Source organism: Peromyscus maniculatus, chromosome 1, assembly GCF_049852395.1.
Source record: "Peromyscus maniculatus bairdii isolate BWxNUB_F1_BW_parent chromosome 1, HU_Pman_BW_mat_3.1, whole genome shotgun sequence".
NCBI classification, from domain to species: domain Eukaryota; kingdom Metazoa; phylum Chordata; class Mammalia; order Rodentia; family Cricetidae; genus Peromyscus; species Peromyscus maniculatus.
The window spans coordinates 15,399,659-15,417,641 of NC_134852.1; the positions used below are offsets into that span (position 1 = coordinate 15,399,659).

General features: G+C 40.9%; 1 pseudogene; it reads right to left on the bottom strand.

The window, feature by feature from the left end:
• Nucleotides 1-4,122: 4,122 nt before the first annotated feature.
• Nucleotides 4,123-8,067, bottom strand: LOC143271964 (pre-mRNA cleavage complex 2 protein Pcf11 pseudogene; annotated as a pseudogene).
• Nucleotides 8,068-17,983: the final 9,916 nt, after the last annotated feature.

Here is a 17,983-nt window from a genome sequence, read left to right on the forward strand (position 1 = left end):
TAGCTCATGATAGCCTCAGCTTCACTATGTAGTAAAGAATGACCCCAAACTCCTCATCCTTGATGTCCACCACCTTTGAGGTGCTGGAGTTATGGGATTATTCCATGATGCTCAGTTTGTGTGTGGCTGGGGATCAAGACAAGGACTTCAAGCATTCGGGGCAGATCTCTACCAAAGGAACTGCATTGAAGCCCCCGCCCCCATTAGCCCTCCTAATTTTGATCTTTCCTGGTCACTTCTTCCAACATTTCATTCCAGGAGTCCCAGGGAATCTACTCCAGGTGCACTTTCTTATATCCACTACATACACTTAGTAACACAACTCGAAGGGAATAACTCTTTACTTACCCAGACCCACTGAGGAATGTCCCAGCTGTTGCTCACAATCCTGCTGCACACTGCTAATGAAAACGTGACCCTGCTGCAGGCTGTTCCCTAAAGAGGCCCTCACAAAGTGTAGCTTAATGTAAGGGTCCTAAATTGGCCATGCCTACATTTCATGTCATCATCTCTTTTTTATTTTATTTTACAATACCATTCAGTTCTACATGTCAGCCATGGGTTCCCTTATTCTCCCCCCTCCCACACCCTCCTCTTACCCCCAGCCCATGTCATCATCTCTTAAGAACAGGGATTGGGGATAGAAAAAAGGATGATTGAGAAAGAAGATACAAAAAAGAGGATGGAGAGATGGCTCACCGTTTCAGAGCACTTGCTGCTCTACCAGAGGACACCAGTGTTGGGGTCCCAGCAGCCACTTTGCAGGGTGGGTGGGGGTTCACAAAGGTTGGTATCTCCAGCTCTCAGGAATCTGATGCCTTTTGAAGGAACAAGGCATGTGCTCACAGAGTTGTGTAAGATGAAAAAAATCTACATTGGGCATGGTGGATTACACCTTTAATTCCATCACTCAGTAGGTACAGTCCAGACACAGAACTCAGTGAGTTCCAGGCAAGCACTGCTCCTAAGAAATGGAGAAAAACCAGGGGTGGTGGCCCATGCCTTTAATCCCATCACTCAGAGGAAGAGGCATGTAGATCTCTGAGTTCCATGCCACTCTAGTCTACAACGAGAGTTCCAGGACAGCCAAGGCTACACAGATAAACCTATCTTGAAAAAAAAAAAAACTGAGAGAATCATGGATCAGATAGATCAGGAAGAGATGTTTACCAAGTACACATCTAATTCAGGGCTAATACCCAAAATAAATAAAGAATCCAGAAAACTGGATATCAAGAAAACAACCCAAATATACACTGGGATATAGATTTAAACACAGAATTTGCAAAAGTGGAAACTCAAATGCCTGAGAAACACTTAAATATTAAATATTCTTAGCCATCAGGAAAATGCAAATCAAAACAACTCTGAGATTCTTATACCTTATACCTGTTAGCAAGGCCATGGTCAATAATACAAGATAAGACATGTGTTGGTTCACACCTTTAGTCCCTGCACTTGGGAGGCAGAGAGAGGCAGATCTTAGAGTTCAAGGCCAGCCTGGTCTACAAAGTGGGTTCAAGGACAGCCAAGACTTCACAGAGAAACCCTGACTCAAAAAACAAAAACAATGCTTGGCCTTGTGTCCCATGCCTTTAATCCCAGCACTCAAGAGGCCGAGGCAGTTGGATCTCTGTGAGTTCAAGGCCTCCTTTGTCCACAAATCAAGTTCCAGGACAGCTAGAGCTGTTACACAGAGAAAGCATGTCTCCAAAAACAAAACAAAACAAGTAAGAAAGAAAAAAAGTGCATAAGATTCCTCATGCTGGTGAGGATGTGAGGGAACAGTCCATTTTTTGCTGGAAAGAGGGCAAACTTGTACAACCTCCTTGGAAATCAACATTGGTTCTTTCAGAAAATTAAAATTGATGAACCTCAAGATCAGTTGTATCACTCTTGGGCATATACCCAAAGGACATTTCATGCTACCACAGAGAGACTTGCTCAACCCATTCATCACTGCTCTATTCATAACAGCCAGAAACTGGAAAGGACCCGGATGTTCCTCAACAGAAGAATAAATAAAGAAAATGTGGTACTGCTGGGTGTGGTGGCACATGACTTTAATCCCAGTACTGAGGAGGCAGAGATAGGTGGATCTCTGAGTGCCAACCCAAGTTGGTCTACAGAGCTCGTTCCAGGATGGCCAGGGTTACATTAAAAACAAAACAAAAGAAAACAAAAAAAAACTCACAAAAAGCAAAAAACCTCCTAAAAAAAGCAATAAAATGAAAGAAAGTAAAAAGTGGTAAATTTACAAAATAAAGTATTACTCAGTTGTTAAAAACAGAATGACATCATTGGGCAGTGGTGGTGCTTGCTTTTAATCTCAGCTCTTCAGAGGCAGAATCAGAAGGATCTGTGAGTTCAAGACCAGCCTGGTATATAAAACAAGTTCCAGGATATCCTGTACTACACAAAGAAACCCTGTCTAGAAAAACAAACAAACAGAAACAAACAAACAAACAAACAAACAAAGATATGGTGAAATTTGCAGGCAAATGGATGAATATGCAAAAAATCATGGGGGGGGGAGTAAACAAGAGACTGAAATACAAATATTGAAGTATTTGCTTATATGTGGATATTGCCTCTTAAGTCAGTGATAACCAAGCTACAATCCACAGAATCACAGTGGGTAGGTCCAGAGTAAGGGCCTGAGAGAATAAATAGATATCCTTAGGAAGGGGAAATAAAATAAATAGATATGGATGAAAGGGGGGTTTGAGAGGATAGAGTGGGAAAGGGAGGGGAGAGGGAGTTGTGGGGAAGGATATAGGGAGAGACAGGTAAAATTTGAGGACTAGTATGAAAATCTAACAGGAGAAATTTCCTAGAATATATACGTATATGAAGGGAATCTAGATGAAATTGCCTACTAATGAGGGAGACAGAGCCCCAACTGACCATCACTTGTCACCCAGTGAAGCTTCCAGTACTGGGACTGGGTAACATCTAATTGAGTTGTTGTTCACGGGGTCCCATGGGAATCCCCAAACAACCAAGCTGTTACCAAGACCATAGCTCGCTCTTGACAAACTGGCAGCAAGCCCACATTGCTGAAGACAACACCTACACAGCTAATGAACAAGGAGGAGTCAAGCTGGTGCCTACACAGAGCCTTCACCCCATCATTCCAAAACCTTTGGTACAAGAAGGCACTCTGGCTGCTATCAAAAGAGAATCATAAACCCAGCCTAGCCACAGACCCTTTAACCTACAATCTGTCCTGTTTGCAAAATATGCTAGGACAATGGGGGCACAGAGCTTGTGGGAGTAGCCAACCAATAACTGATTTGACTCAAGTCCCCCTTCATGAGATAGAAGCCATGCCATCATTGTTTGGTGACAAAGAACCAGAGATACATAGTCCATAATCCTAGGGTAAAGCCACATATTACTGTTGTAAAGAAAGGAAAGATACAGTGATAAACTCACTGCTAATGACATTCTGCTGTACTCATAGATCAGTGCCTTGCTCAGCCATCATTAGAGAAGCTTCCTCCTGTTCAGATGGGAGCAAATATAGAGACCCACAGCCAGATATTACACAGAGACTGAGAGATCTTGGAACACTCTGCCCTAAATGTGATGTTTCCTAACATTCTGTCCCCTCAGAGATCAGGGAACATTTTGGAAGAGGAGCAGGAAAAGGTGTAAGACCCAGAGGGGATGGAGGACACCAAGAAAACCAGGCCTTCTAACCCTACATGATCAAAGCTCATATGAACTCACAGAGACTGAAGAAGCCAGCCGAGGGACTGCCTGGGAATCCATCCAGCCCTCTGTGTACACATTATATAACCTGTTTACTTTTATAGCAAATATATTTATTTTAATTTGCAGTTCACAAGTGAAAATCATACAGTTTTACACAGACAATTTCATTTGGTTAAATTTGCACTCATCTAGAGAACTTTCACACAACAAGCACCTGAAACTGTGCAGGCAGTAGGAAATGCAAATACTAAAACCCATTTATAACCAAGTGATAGCTGAAGGCCCTGCCTCAGCTAGACAATTTATAGAGATAGATGTCTACAAATACATAAAAAATTCTTGAACTTCTAGATCCAACAGCAGCTTTTGTTACAAAACCAAAACCATACTTTCACATTTTTTTTAAACCAAGTCAACTGTATCATTTTCTGTTTTAATGTCAGTGGGTGTTGCTATACTTTCTTCTGAACAAGCTGGTGGGGCATCAATTTGCTCTTCCTTAACTTTGAGACTTTCACAGGGTTCTTGCAATTCATTTTTGACAATGTTCAACATAATGTTCCAAGGGTTTTCAACTGAAGTCTTGATGGGACTTGATGTACAATCAAAAGAAGCTGTATTGTGGTCATCTGCATAACACGATGGATGGTAAATCTTTCCGTCTACTCCAATAGCATTTTTTAAGTGCCATTCCTCCTCCTCTCCATCCCAGTACTGTTCAAATTGTTCTTGACAGATTTCACAACTCTGAAGTGCTCCAGCTGGTCCAGCAGGGACACTGTGGAACTCCTTTTCTTTAGCAGCCTCCTGAGTTTTGAGGACAACCTCTTGATGAACCTGTTCAAAAAACTGGCTTTTTCCACATTCTTCGAGATCATCTATTTCTTCAAATTCTATCCAGTCTGTTAAACTGTAATACCAATGCCTATGAGTGACTTTCCTGCTAACATCTTTCTCAGTTCTATTTTGCCGATAATGCCAGTCCAAGTGATCTGCATAAACATCTCTCTGGGATGTCTGAAACCTCATTCCACAAGAAGAACACTGAATCCCAGTGTACAGCCGGTTTATGACACTGTCATAACGTTGTTTCAATTCTTCAGTTTTAAAATTAGTGAGATCTGGAATATCTTGATCTTCATTCTGATCCTTCACCTGTTCAGGGGGAGGCTGAGTATCAGCCTCATTTACCTGTGTTACAGCTGAATCAGGCTGTGACAATTTGAGAATTCCCGTTTTTAGCAGTTTTGTAAACAATTCATTTACATCCACCTCACTGAGATGATGATCAGGATATGCTTCAGGAAGACCTCCTGAAGGATTTTGAATAAAAGTTCCAGCATTCTGTGCATGAAATGGTAACAATTGTTGTCCTTGGCCAAAAGCTACTGGCTGAGGAATACCTATCAGAACCTGTTGAGATGTCTGAATATCTCCTCCTGACATTGGACTAAGTAAATTGCCCAAGTTTCCCAACTGAGAACTCTGAAGATTCCTTTCATCAAAATAGTGTCCTGAAGCTCTGTTAAGAGCATTTGGGAAATTCTGGTTTCTAGAGCCATGAGGTCCATTAAAATTTGGTCCTTGAGGTGTATCAAATATTTGTGCATGTCTTTGGAACTGTAGTCCTTGAGATGGAACATTTAAAGCTTTGCCAGGTGGGTCATTATATGGACCAATCTGGTTGAAAGATTCAAGCCTTTGTGAAGGATGAATGTCATATTGGCGACCTTGCAGAGCAATAAAAATGTCAGATCTTGATGCTTGCTCCTGTTGTGGCCCATGAAATCTTTGAGGTACACAATCAAATCTCAGTTGAACCTGCTGTCCAGGTGGCCCAGCAAATCTCTGTGGACCTGGCTGAACAGTTCTTTCAAATCTATAACCTGGCTGGCCATGTGTTCCATCAAATCTTGGCAAAAGTGATGGCTGACCTGGCTGTCCATCAAATCTTAAAGAGTTACAACCTTCCAATCTTGAACCACCTTGACCCAGAGGTGATTCAATTCTCAGGCCACCTCCTGGTACAGGACCCTCAAACCTCATTCCACCTCCCTGTTTTACTAAAGGTCCTTCAAACCTGATCCCAACACCTGGTTGGCCATGTGGTCCCTCAGACATATGGTTCCCACCTGGTTGATTATGTCCTTCTAATCTCAGACCAGCTACAGACTGACCCTGGGTTCCCTCAAACTTCATTCCATCTCCTTGCTGTAGCAAAGGGCCCTCAAATCTGATAGCACCACCTGGCTCACCATGAGGCCCATCAAACCTAATTGCTGCCCCTGATGGACCATGATCCCCCTCAAATCTAAGACTACCCACAGGCTGTCCATGAGGACCTTCAGATCTCAGACCACCCAAAGGCTTACCCCCAAATCCTTCAAATCCCAAACCACCTGTAGATCCCTGAAAACTCACACTAGGTGAACTTTCAAATCGTAAACTGCAGCTGCTGCCTCCCCCTCCACCTCGTCGAACAATTATCTTTTCAAACCACTGAGGTGTTGCTACTGGTCCTTGAGAAACTTCAAATCTCAAAGGGCATCCACCTCCTAACTGACCATGTGGTGCTTCTAATCTCATAGGGCCTCCTCCCCCCATTTGTCCTGGTGACACATCAAACCGAACAGAACCCGGTGTAGGAGGTCCATCAATTCTAGGGCTTAATTTGTTAGGTCCTTCAAAAATCATCTTGGCTGAGCCATCTCTCCTCACAGATGGCCTACCAGGCCCATCAAATAGTGGCCCCTCTTCAGTTAAAGCTGTAAGCCACTGATTTGTATGAAGGGCAGAAAATCTTGATGCTGAGCCATCTACAAATGGTTTGTCTGAATCTTCATATCTAGGTCGATTAAGTGGCAAATGATCATTGAATGGAGATCTCTGCTCCTCTCCTCCACCTTGTTGATACTGAAAGAGCTGTTGAATTCTATGCACAACAACAAGGGACTCATCATGTGAAATTTCCCCAGAAGCTAAACGTTCACTTGTCCTTTGAAGGAATTCTCTCTTTCTTGCCAGACTTATCTCTTTAGGAATCTGAAGATTGGTATCTACCCTTGGTCCATGGGGCTGCTCTGGGCTTCCAGGTGACAAGATTCCTTTAGTGCTTGACCAGCTCTCCTTATGCCTTAGATGAGGTGCTTTACTCTGGTCATCACACTGTTGGAAGCTTTGACTTTCTTCCCAACCAGATTTCCATCTTTTGGCCGACTTGGAGCTTTGCCAATTATCTATATTCTCTTTTGGCTCAGCATCTGACTTCATAGAATGTTTACTTGCAGTTTCTCGAGGCCGATTTTCATGCATGTTTTTCAGTAGTCTGGGAACTTGAACATCCTGCTTAGTACTTCTCTTAACATTTCTTTCTTCCCTAGAAGGTGCTGGGAACTCTTCCATATGTGACGGTGTAAGTCCTGGCTCTTGCATCTTTCCAGCTTTGGAGGCCAAAGTTGAAAACATACTTCTTTGCCTTCCTTTGGGTGACCAAGACTTAGGTGACCTCGATTTTGATCTCTTTTGAGTGCTTGATCTCCTTGGTTTTGTCCCCTCTTTTTCCAAATCTTCTGTAACCATGTCCTGTTTTTGTACAATGCCATTTATGATTTGACTTCTACTTCCAATCAGCCTGTGTTCAGAAGATTTCATTTGCTCATCTTTTTCCTTCTGAAGCTCCAGGTTTTTCTGCTGAAGTTCTAACAACTGTTTTTGTTTTTCAAGTATCTCTTGCCTTATTAGTTGTTCTTGAGTAAGATTCTTTGGTATGTCAGGTACAATTGGAGGGGTGGAAATACTGGGGGAGCTGACCACTGTTCCAGGTGCTGAAGGCTCCTCAGGTGATTTATTTAAAAAATTTGGATTCACGTGCATGCTACATGTCTTCACATTAGGCGGCAGAGGTTTAATAGGCCAAGCAGGATCTATTGAATTGACTCTGACATCCAAGGCATAAAGTTTCTTCAAGGGGAATATTTTGTCCCATGTGGAACGTAATTTAAATAATCTTTTTCTTGTATTTCCATCCACCTTTTCAAACACACAAATAAATGTTGCAACTAGATTTTTAGTAAAGGCAGTGACATACTCTTTTCCAACGTTTTTCACAATTGAATCCATAAGGTACATAAGAGGAAGTTTCTCTGAGGAAGGAGCCTTGGCCATTTGGGCCTCAATGACAGAGACGATTTCCTTGGCGAAGGGCAGGTTCTCCTCAGCTACAATGGTCAGCATATTGATGTGCGGTTTGCTATTGAAAGTCAGGTCTTCCAGTGAAGACTGATAATCGTGACAGATGTCTTCTAGTGTCCCGGCAGCCCCAGCCTTGGCCAGCAGATGCTCTGACATTGTGCCGAGGCTCCCCTCCAAGGTCTGCTACCAACTAAGGTAAAGTTGCTGGACACCCCCACCCTTCTGAAGCCTGGGCCTTGCTCCCTGGTTCTCCTGAGGCTGGGGCTTCAATGCATGCAGACCTTGGAGGAAGGACAGGGGATCACCCAGTTGGAACCTTGGGGAAGAAATGTCACAGCCTCACCGGTGATCTCTGTCCACTTCCAGTTCTCTAGGAGCATCTGCATTCTGTTAATGGTTTCTTTCTGGTATAAACTGGAGACCGGGTGTCTGCAGGAGTATCTGGATCCTGTTTCACTTTTATGCCCTGTATCTGTTCAAGGTGTCATGGCACATTCCTGAGATTCTTCCTGGAACTGAGCACAGCAGGTGGTCTAAGAAGGTGATCCTTTCCCTAAGATGAAACATTTAAGGTCAAGTCTGAGATGGTGGCCCTTACCCTAGGATGGATCCTGTGAAGTTAAGTCTAGACCTTCACACAGACATACACGCATGCAAAACAGTAGTGCACAGTAAATAACAATAAATTCATTTTAAATAATTGGTGGGAGGTCATATCACACACCTTTGATCCCAGCATTTGGGACGCAGAGGAAGGTGAATCTCTGAGTTTGAGGCCAGCCAGCTCTATGGCGTGACTTCCAGAACAACCAGGGCTACACAGAGAAACACTGTCTCAAAGAAACAAAAACAAACAAACACTGAACCATAAAGAGCATCACTATAACCTTGGAGGAGAGAATGGTGCACACTCTGCTTCTAAATATTTCAGATTCTGTCCTAATATGTTGTTGTTTGTTTTTTGTTTGCTGAGTTTTTTTTTAAAGATTTATTTATTTATTATGTATACAGAAGAGGGCACCAGATGTCATTACAGATGGCTGTGAGCCACCATGTGGGTGCTGGGAATTGAACTCAGGACCTCTGGAAGAGCAGTCAGTGCTCTTAACCTCTGAGCCATCTCTCCAGCCCCTGTTTGCTGACTTTTAATTGAGCTGTAAGTCTTTGTTATGGACAGAATTTAGGATTCTTCTATGAAGTATGTAAAGCCATTAAGCAATTGTGAAAAAAGATCAGTATTCCCCAGGACCAGATGGTTTCAGTGCAGAATTCTACCAGACTTTCAAAGAAGAACTAATACCAATCCTCTTCAAAGTGTTCCACACAATAGAAACAGAAGGAACACTACCAAACTCTTTTTATGAGGCTACAATTACCCTGATACCCAAACCACACAAAGATGCAACAAAGAAAGAGAACTACAGACCAATCTCCCTCATGAACATTGATGCAAAAATACTCAACAAAATATTGGCAAACCGAATCCAAGAATACATCAAAACAATCATCCATCACGACCAAGTAGGATTCATCCCAGGGATGCAAGGATGGTTCAGCATACGGAAATCAGTCAATGTAATACACCATATAAACAAACTGAAAGAAAAAAACCACATGATCATCTCCTTAGATGCTGAAAAAGCCTTTGACAAAATCCAACACCCCTTCATGATAAAGGTCTTAGAAAGATTAGGAATACAAGGAACATTTCTAAACATAATAAAAGCAATTTATAGCAAGCCAACAGCAAACATCAAATTAAAGGGAGAGAAACTAAAAGCGATACCACTAAATTCAGGAACAAGACAAGGCTGTCCACTCTCCCCATATTTATTCAATATAGTACTAGAAGTTCTAGCTAGAGCAATAAGACAACAAAAGGAGATCAAAGGGATACAAATTGGCAAGGAAGAAGTCAAACTTTCACTATTTGCAGATGATATGATAGTATACATAAGTGACCCCAAAAACTCTACCAGGGAACTTCTACAGCTGATAAACTCCTTCAGTAAAGTGGCAGGATATAAGATCAACTCAAAAAAATCAGTAGCCCTCCTATACACAAATAATAAAAGGGCTGAGAAAGAAGTCAGAGAAACATCACCCTTTACAATAGCCACAAATAATATAAAATACCTTGGGATAACACTAACTAAACAAGTGAAAGACCTTTTTGATAAGAACTTTAAACCTCTAAAGAAAGAAATTGAAGAAGATATCAGAAAATGGAAGGATCTCCCATGCTCATGGATAGGTAGGATTAACATAGTAAAAATGGCAATCTTACCAAAAGCAATCTACAGATTCAATGCAATCCCCATCAAAATCCCAACACAATTCTTCACAGACTTGGAAAGAAAAATACTCAACTTTATATGGAAAAACAAAAGACCCAGGATAGCTAAAAGAATCCTATACGATAAAGCAACCCTTGGAGGCATCACCATCCCAGACCTCAAACTCTACTATAGAGCTATAGTAATAAAAACAGCTTGGTACTGGTATAAAAACCGACATACGGACCAATGGAATAGAATTGAAGACCCTGACATTAATCCATGCACATATGAACACCTGGTTTTTGACAAAGGAGCCAAAACTATACAATGGAACAAAGAAAGTATCTTCAACAAATGGTGCTGGCATAACTGGATGTCAATATGTAAAAGATTACAAATAGATCCATATCTGTCACCATGCACAAAACTCAAGTCCAAGTGGATCAAAGACCTAAACATAAATCCAGTTACACTAAACTTAATAGAAAAGAAAATAGGAAGCACTCTTGAACGCATTGGCACTGGAGACCATTTCCTAAATAAAACACTGACAGCACAGACCCTGAGCACAACCATTAATAAATGGGACCTCTCGAAACTGAGAAGCTTTTGCAGGGCAAAAGACACAGTCAATAAGACAAAAAGACAGCCAACAGATTGGGAAAAGATCTTCACCAACCCCACATCTGACAGAGGATTGATCTCCACAATATATAAAGAACTCAAGAAACTAGACATCAAAGCACTGAACAGTCCAATTAAAAAATGGGCTAAAGAGCTAAACAGAGAATTCACAAAACAAGAATCACAAATGGCTGAAAGACATTTAAAGAAATGCTCAACATCCTTAATCATCAGAGAAATGCAAATCAAAACGACTCTGAGATACCACCTTACACCTGTTAGAATGGCTACGATCAAAACACCAATGACAACCAATGTTGGAGAGGATGTGGAGCAAAGGGAACACTCCTCCACTGTTGGTGGGAATGTAAACTTGTACAACCACTGTGGAAATCAGTATGGCGGTTTCTCAGAAAATTAGGAATCGAACTACCTCAAGACCCAGCCATCCCACTCTTGGGCATCTACCCAAGGAATGTTGATTTATACCATAAAGATACATGCTCAGCTATGTTCATAGCAGCACTATTTGTGATAGCCAGAACCTGGAAACAACCTAGATGCCCATCAACGGAAGAATGGATGAAAAAAATGTGGTACATATACACAATGGAGTACTACTCAGCAGAGAAAAACAATGAAAGCATGAAATTTGCAGGCAAATGGATGGAACTAGAAAAAATCATCCTGAGTGAGGTAACCCAAACCCAGAAAGACAGTTATGGTATGTACTCACTCATTGGTGGATTCTAGATATAAAATAAAGAACAATCAGACCACAACCCATAGAACCGTAGAGGCTATATATATATAGCATGGAGGTCCCTAGGACGACTGTGGCATATAATAAATTTCAGTTTTACTCAATTATTGAAAAAAAATAGCCAAATGAATGGAAACACATGAACTATGAACCAAAGGCTGAGGGGCTCCCAGCTGGATCAGGCCCTCTGAAGAGGTGAGACAGTTGATTGGCTTGATCAGTTTGGGAGGCATCTAGGCAGTGGGACCAAGTCCTGTGCTCATTGCATGAGCTGGCTGTCTGAAACCTGGAACTTATGCAGGGACACTTGGCTTAGTCTGGGAGGAAGGGACTGGACCTCCCTGGACTGAGTCTACCAAGTTGATCACAGTCCTCGGGGGAGGACTTGTCCTGGAGGAGGTGGGAATGGAGGGTGGGCTGGGGGTAAGGGGAGGGCGTGGGAGGGGGGAGAATAGGGGAACCCATGGCTGATATGTAGAACTGAATGATATTGTAAAATAAAAAATATATATCACAAAAAAAAGATCAGTATTCTTCTTTTGCATTTTAGATGTGCTAATTAACTTGCACTCCAGTGCCTTTTTCAACAGCCACTCAAAAATCTCATTTGCATGTAATGAAGAAATTCTAAACAGTCTTATTAAAATAAGAAACACAAAAGCCTAATAAAGAGGTAAAAGCCTAGAGATAAGAGCAGTAGCCAAGAGCTAAGACCACATATTCTTACCACTCACTGCCGTCCTTCCTCTGAGACAGAGACCTTCTTCCTGTGCCCTCTCTTTTTATACCTTTCTGGTCTGCCTTCTGATTGGTTCTAAACCCAACCACATGACCTCCTCGTCACTGCCTGTCTTTACAGACCTCCAGGTCTCTATGGTTGGTACTGGGATTAAAGGCGTGTGTCACCATGCTGTCTGTGTCCTTGAACCCACAGAGACTCTGCCTGCCTTGGGATCAGATTTAGGGTGTGTGCTACCACTCCCAGACTTCTGCTTAATGGCTTGCTCTTAGCTCTGATTCCCATGCAACTTTATTTATTAACATACAAATAAAAGTCAGCACAAATAAAATATCACCATATTTCCCCTTTCTATTCTAATAAAAAGAAAAAAGAAAAAAAACATTATAACTAGTATAAAAAGACAATATACAATACGTACAATAACTATATACAATATATACAAGCAATAAATACTTAAACAATTTCTAGTCCATTTGCATTAGACAAACTCAGAGAATATATTCCATTATTTATGCTATTTTGGTAAGTCCAAAATGTACCTGATTCACTTTCTATCCTAACTTATATTACTAACAGAACTATCTTACAATGTCTTTAAAATTTATACACTTATACCTCTTTAGTGAGTTTTTTTTCTGAAATTCTTAACAGGGAAAACTGTAACTATGTAATCTTTAAATATAACGAGGACTGTAACTAGCTAATCTTCAACTAACTGTACTGTAACTATAATGATCTAATCTTCAATTTCCTCAGAGACCCAAGAAGGAAATAATATTACCTAAAAAACAGGAAGTACAAACAAGTGACTTTCAAAATTTCAAATTTGTGAGATGACAGAAAGAGCCAGCTGCCTGGACAGTCACCTGAGGTTTCTTTGCAACATTGGGCCATCATCTTCAGCCTATATGTTTGGCATATCTGACAGACTCATTTGTGAAGTAGGATGTACACAACGACTACAGTTTGACCTCACATTTGGTGAGAGTAGTCCATGTACCAGAAACATCAGAATTCCACTAGTGTCCTGTCATGATTCAGGATTTTAAATTCAGAAAATTGTTGGTGTTTTTGGAAGTCAGCTGTCCATTCTCCTTGGCTTCATCTTGGCATCCGTTCTTCTCCGCATCCCATTCTTCTCCACATCTCATTCATCATGGCTTCTGAGTGGCAACCATACCCAACACTGCTTTGGTGACCAAGAACCAGAGATACATAGCCCAGAGTTCTAGGGTAAAACCCAATATTACTGTTTTCAAAAAACTATGAAGAGCTGAGATTAAAAGCAAGCACCATTACTACCCAATGATGTCATTCTCTTTTTAACAATTGAATAAAACTTTATTTTGTAAATATACCACATTTTCTATCTATCTTTCTTTCTTCCTCTCTCTCTTTCTTTCTTTCTTTTTTAAAGATTTATTTATTTATTTATTTATTTATTTATTTATTTATTTATTTATTTATTTATTATGTATACAGGAGAGGGCGCCAGATCTCATTACAGGTGGTTGTGAGCCACCATGTGGTTGCTGGGAATTGAACTCAGGACCTCTGGAAGAGCAGTCAGTGCTCTTAACCTCTGAGACATCTTTCCAGCCCGTCTTTCTCTCTTCCTTCCTTCTTCCTTCCTTCCTTCCTTCCTTCCTTCCTTCCTTCCTTCCTTCCTTCCTTCCTTCCTTCCTTTCTCTCTTTCTTTCTTTCTCTCTTTCTTTCTTTTTTTTTCATTTTATTGTTTTTTGATATGGAGTTTTCTGTGTAGCCCCGACTGTCCTGGAACTAGCTCTGTAGGCCAACTTGTGCTGGAACTCAGAGACCCATCTTTCTCTGCCTCCTGAATACTGGAATTAAAGGCATGTGCCACCACATCCCAGCAGTACTACATTTTCGTTATCCATTCTTCTGTTGAGGAACTTCCAGGTCCTTTCCATTTTCTGGCTATTATGGATAGAGCAGTGATGTGTATGTTAGAGCAAGTGTCTCTGTGGTAGGATGAAGTGTCCTTTGGGTATATGCCCAAGAGTGGTACAGCTGATCTTGAGGTCCATCAATTTCAATTTACCTAAAAACTACTGCACTGATTTTCCATAGAGGCTGTACAAGTTTGCCATCCCTCCACCAATAATGGAGTGTTCCCTCACATCCTCTCCAGCATGAGCTATCTTGTGCTATTTATTAATTATTTTTGGTTTTTGGAGACAGTGTTGTTTTGATTTGCATTTCCCTGATGGCTAAGAACATTTAATATTTAAGTGTTTCTCAGGCATTTGAGTTTTCACTTTTGCAAATTCTGTGTTTAAATCTGTATCCCAGTGTTTATTTGGGTTGCTTTCTTGATATCCAGTTTTCTGGATTCTTTATTTATTTTGGGTATTAGCTCTGAATTAGATGTGTACTTGGTAAACATCTTTTCCTGATCTGTCTGATCCATGATTCTCTCTGTTTTTGTTTTGTTTTTTTTTCTTCTAGATAGGTTTATCTGTGTAGCCTTGGCTGTCCTGGAACTCTCATTGTAGACTAGGGTGGCAGGGAACTCAGAGATCCACATGCATCTGACTCCCGAGGTCTCCTCTGGAAGAATAGCAAGTGCTCTTCAACACTGAGCATCTCTCCAGCCTCCTCTGTTTTCTGTATCTTCTTTCTCACTCATCCCTTTTTTCTTTCCCCAATCCCTGTTCCTAAGAGATGATGATGTGAGATGTGGGCATGGCCTTTTTTTTAGGACACTTTAAATTAAGCGACAAATTTGTGTGGGACTCTTTAGGTGACAGCCTGCAGCAAGATGGACACTTTAGTTAGAGGCATACAGCAGGATCGTGAGCAACAGCTGTGACATTCCTGAGTGGTCCTGGGTATGTAAAGCGTTATTTTCTTTTTTGAGGGTACGGGAGGGGGGTGGGCGTGGGGGTGGGGGGAGTGAATGCTGAAAGATCAGAGAGACAGAACAGGCCACTTTGAACCTCACCTCACCAACTTTTCAGTCAGTCCTATTTCCTCAAACTGGAAGACTCTGAGTCCTCATCCAGAATGAATCTCAGCTGAACTGCTGCTAAAAGCTTAAAAGCTTAACCAGGCTGTAGTTCCTGGTCCTCACCCTTTAAATACCTTTCTGTTTCCTGCCATCAGTTCCTGGGATTAAAGGCATGTGTCACCATGCCTGGCTGTTTCCAGTGTGACTTTGAACTCACAGAGATGCAAACAGATGTCTCCCTCCAGAATGCTAGGATTAAAGGTGTGTGTGTCACCATTTTCTAGCCTCTATGTCTATCTAGTGGCTGCTCAGTTCTCTGACCCCAGATAAGTTTATTAAAGTGAACAATATACTGGGGAACACAATATCACCACATTTACCCCTTTTTGTCTAAAATTTAAAAAGCTTGTAGCTAATACTAGAAAAGTATAAACAATATACACAGTCAAGAATTACTTTTAACAATGTCTAGTCCATTAACATTTGACAAATTCAGACAAAAATTTTACATTACTTATCCTATTTAAGACAAGTAGTTCCTTTCTAAAAGTAGATTCAACAATCTTCCTTTTTATCATATATATATACATATATATATATATATATATATATATATATATGTATACATACTTTTTTTGAGTAGGTCCAAAAAATCTAACTTTTATCTTTTTTTTGTATTATATTATACTTTTTAAAATTTATTTCTTAATTGCACTTGTGATATTCATTAATTACACTCACGATATTAATTACATTTGTGGTCTTCATTAATTACATTCGCAGGGCCCAAGACCTTAGCACAACATCCCAGCAGTTTTCTCTGGTGAATGTCCCACATCTGAAACTTACACTTCACATTGAGGCTCTGTTTGTTGGTTAGTGAGCTGTGGAATCTACTTGCGCCTACCTCCCATTGCTGAGTCACAGGCACACATGACAATGAAGAGTTTGTTCTGTGGGTGCTGGGGATTTGAACTCGGGTCCTGCTGCTTGCACAGCAAGTGCTCTGACCCACAGAACTAGCATCCCAGCCCTTGAGAGTGGATCTGTACTAATATTGTTTTTATATTTGAAATAGATGTGGTATGGGTGTCTCAGATCAGGCTACATACCTCATAGCCAGCAACACCAGCTGGTTTTCCCTTCCCCTTGCTACCCAGGAATCAGGTTGAAACTAATAGGTGCTTTGGTACTTTGTATTAAGGAAGCCTGCTGCTTCATGGCACAAGGTCTCTTCCTTCTCTTGGGAACTAAGGGGAACCTTGTTCTGTCTTATGAACTGAAATGTTCTCTTTAGAGCCCCACCATGCTGTTTGTGTTAATTTATGAGGCTCTCACACAAAGGACTGTCTGTCTCAGACCCCCTGTCCCTTGAACCCCTCCATTTGCTCATATCAGGATTTAAATATAAGAAGTATATTAGGCACTTCAAATTTTTTTTAAAAGAGTGCCTTAAAAGTGTTATTGTGCTAGGCATTGTGGCCCAGACATTTAAATACCAACACTCAGGTATCAAAGCCGGGAAACCTCTACATTTCACAGTAGCCTTATGTAAATAGAGAGTCCCAAGCCAGAGAGAGCTACATAGTGAGATTCAAAAACTTGCATTTTTTTGTTCATGGTTTACCCATATATATGCACATGTGCTAGCTCTAGAGGTCAGAAAACAACTTGCAGGACTGGTGTCATCAGCCTTGGTGGCAGGTGTTTTTATCCACTAAGCCCTTAGAGAGCTTTTGAATTTGCAAAATTTACCACTCTATCTATTTCATTTCCCATGCAACCCTGATGCTATACCCTGCAATTCTGAGAAGGAAGCACAAAACCAGTTGGTGGGCAGTTAGATAATTTCATCAGCAATAGTCACGGACACATGCAGAAAACAATGGTTTTAATAAATTGAAAATAGAATGGTATACATGAATTTAGGGAAAGCAAACAATATCATGAATATCCTCCAGATGACATGAGCAATTCATATATACACCCACAAAATGAGACATTTTATATACTGCATCTCAAAACTTGAAGACCATCGGCATTAGTTCTGAACCCATTTTGATGTTGGAAGCTAACATTGGGACATTTAGTCAGTTCCTGGCTGTGTTGTATTGGTAATGAATGACTTTTTTAAAAAAAACAAAAAACAAAAAACAAAACCATTGTGTTAGGGCTGGAGAGAAGGCTCTATGGATAAGAGCACTGGCTCTGCTCTGGATCAATTCCCTACACAAATATGCAAGGCACAACTGCCTGTAACTCATTTCAGAAAACCCAACACCGTCACACAGACAGACATGGAAGAGAAACACATTAAATGGCATCGTGGATGTATGGGTTTCTGTCCTAATATGATGTTTGTTTTGTTTACTGAGTTTTCAGTTGACCTAAATGAGTAGAATTTGGGATTCTTCTAGGCAGTGTGTAAAGCCATTAAGCAATGATGAGAAGAGATCCACATTCTTCATTTGCTCTTTTTAAAAAATATTCAATTTATTTGTTTGTTTGTTTGTTTTTGAAACAGAGTTTCTCTATGTTGTTTTGGTGCCTGTCCTGAATCTCACTCTAGAGACGAGCCTAGTCTTGAACTCAGAGATCCGCCTGCCTCTGCCTCCTGAGTGCTGGGATGAAAGACCTGTACCACCACCACCCAGTTTCTTTTGTTCTTTAGATCTTCCAAGTGACTAGCACTC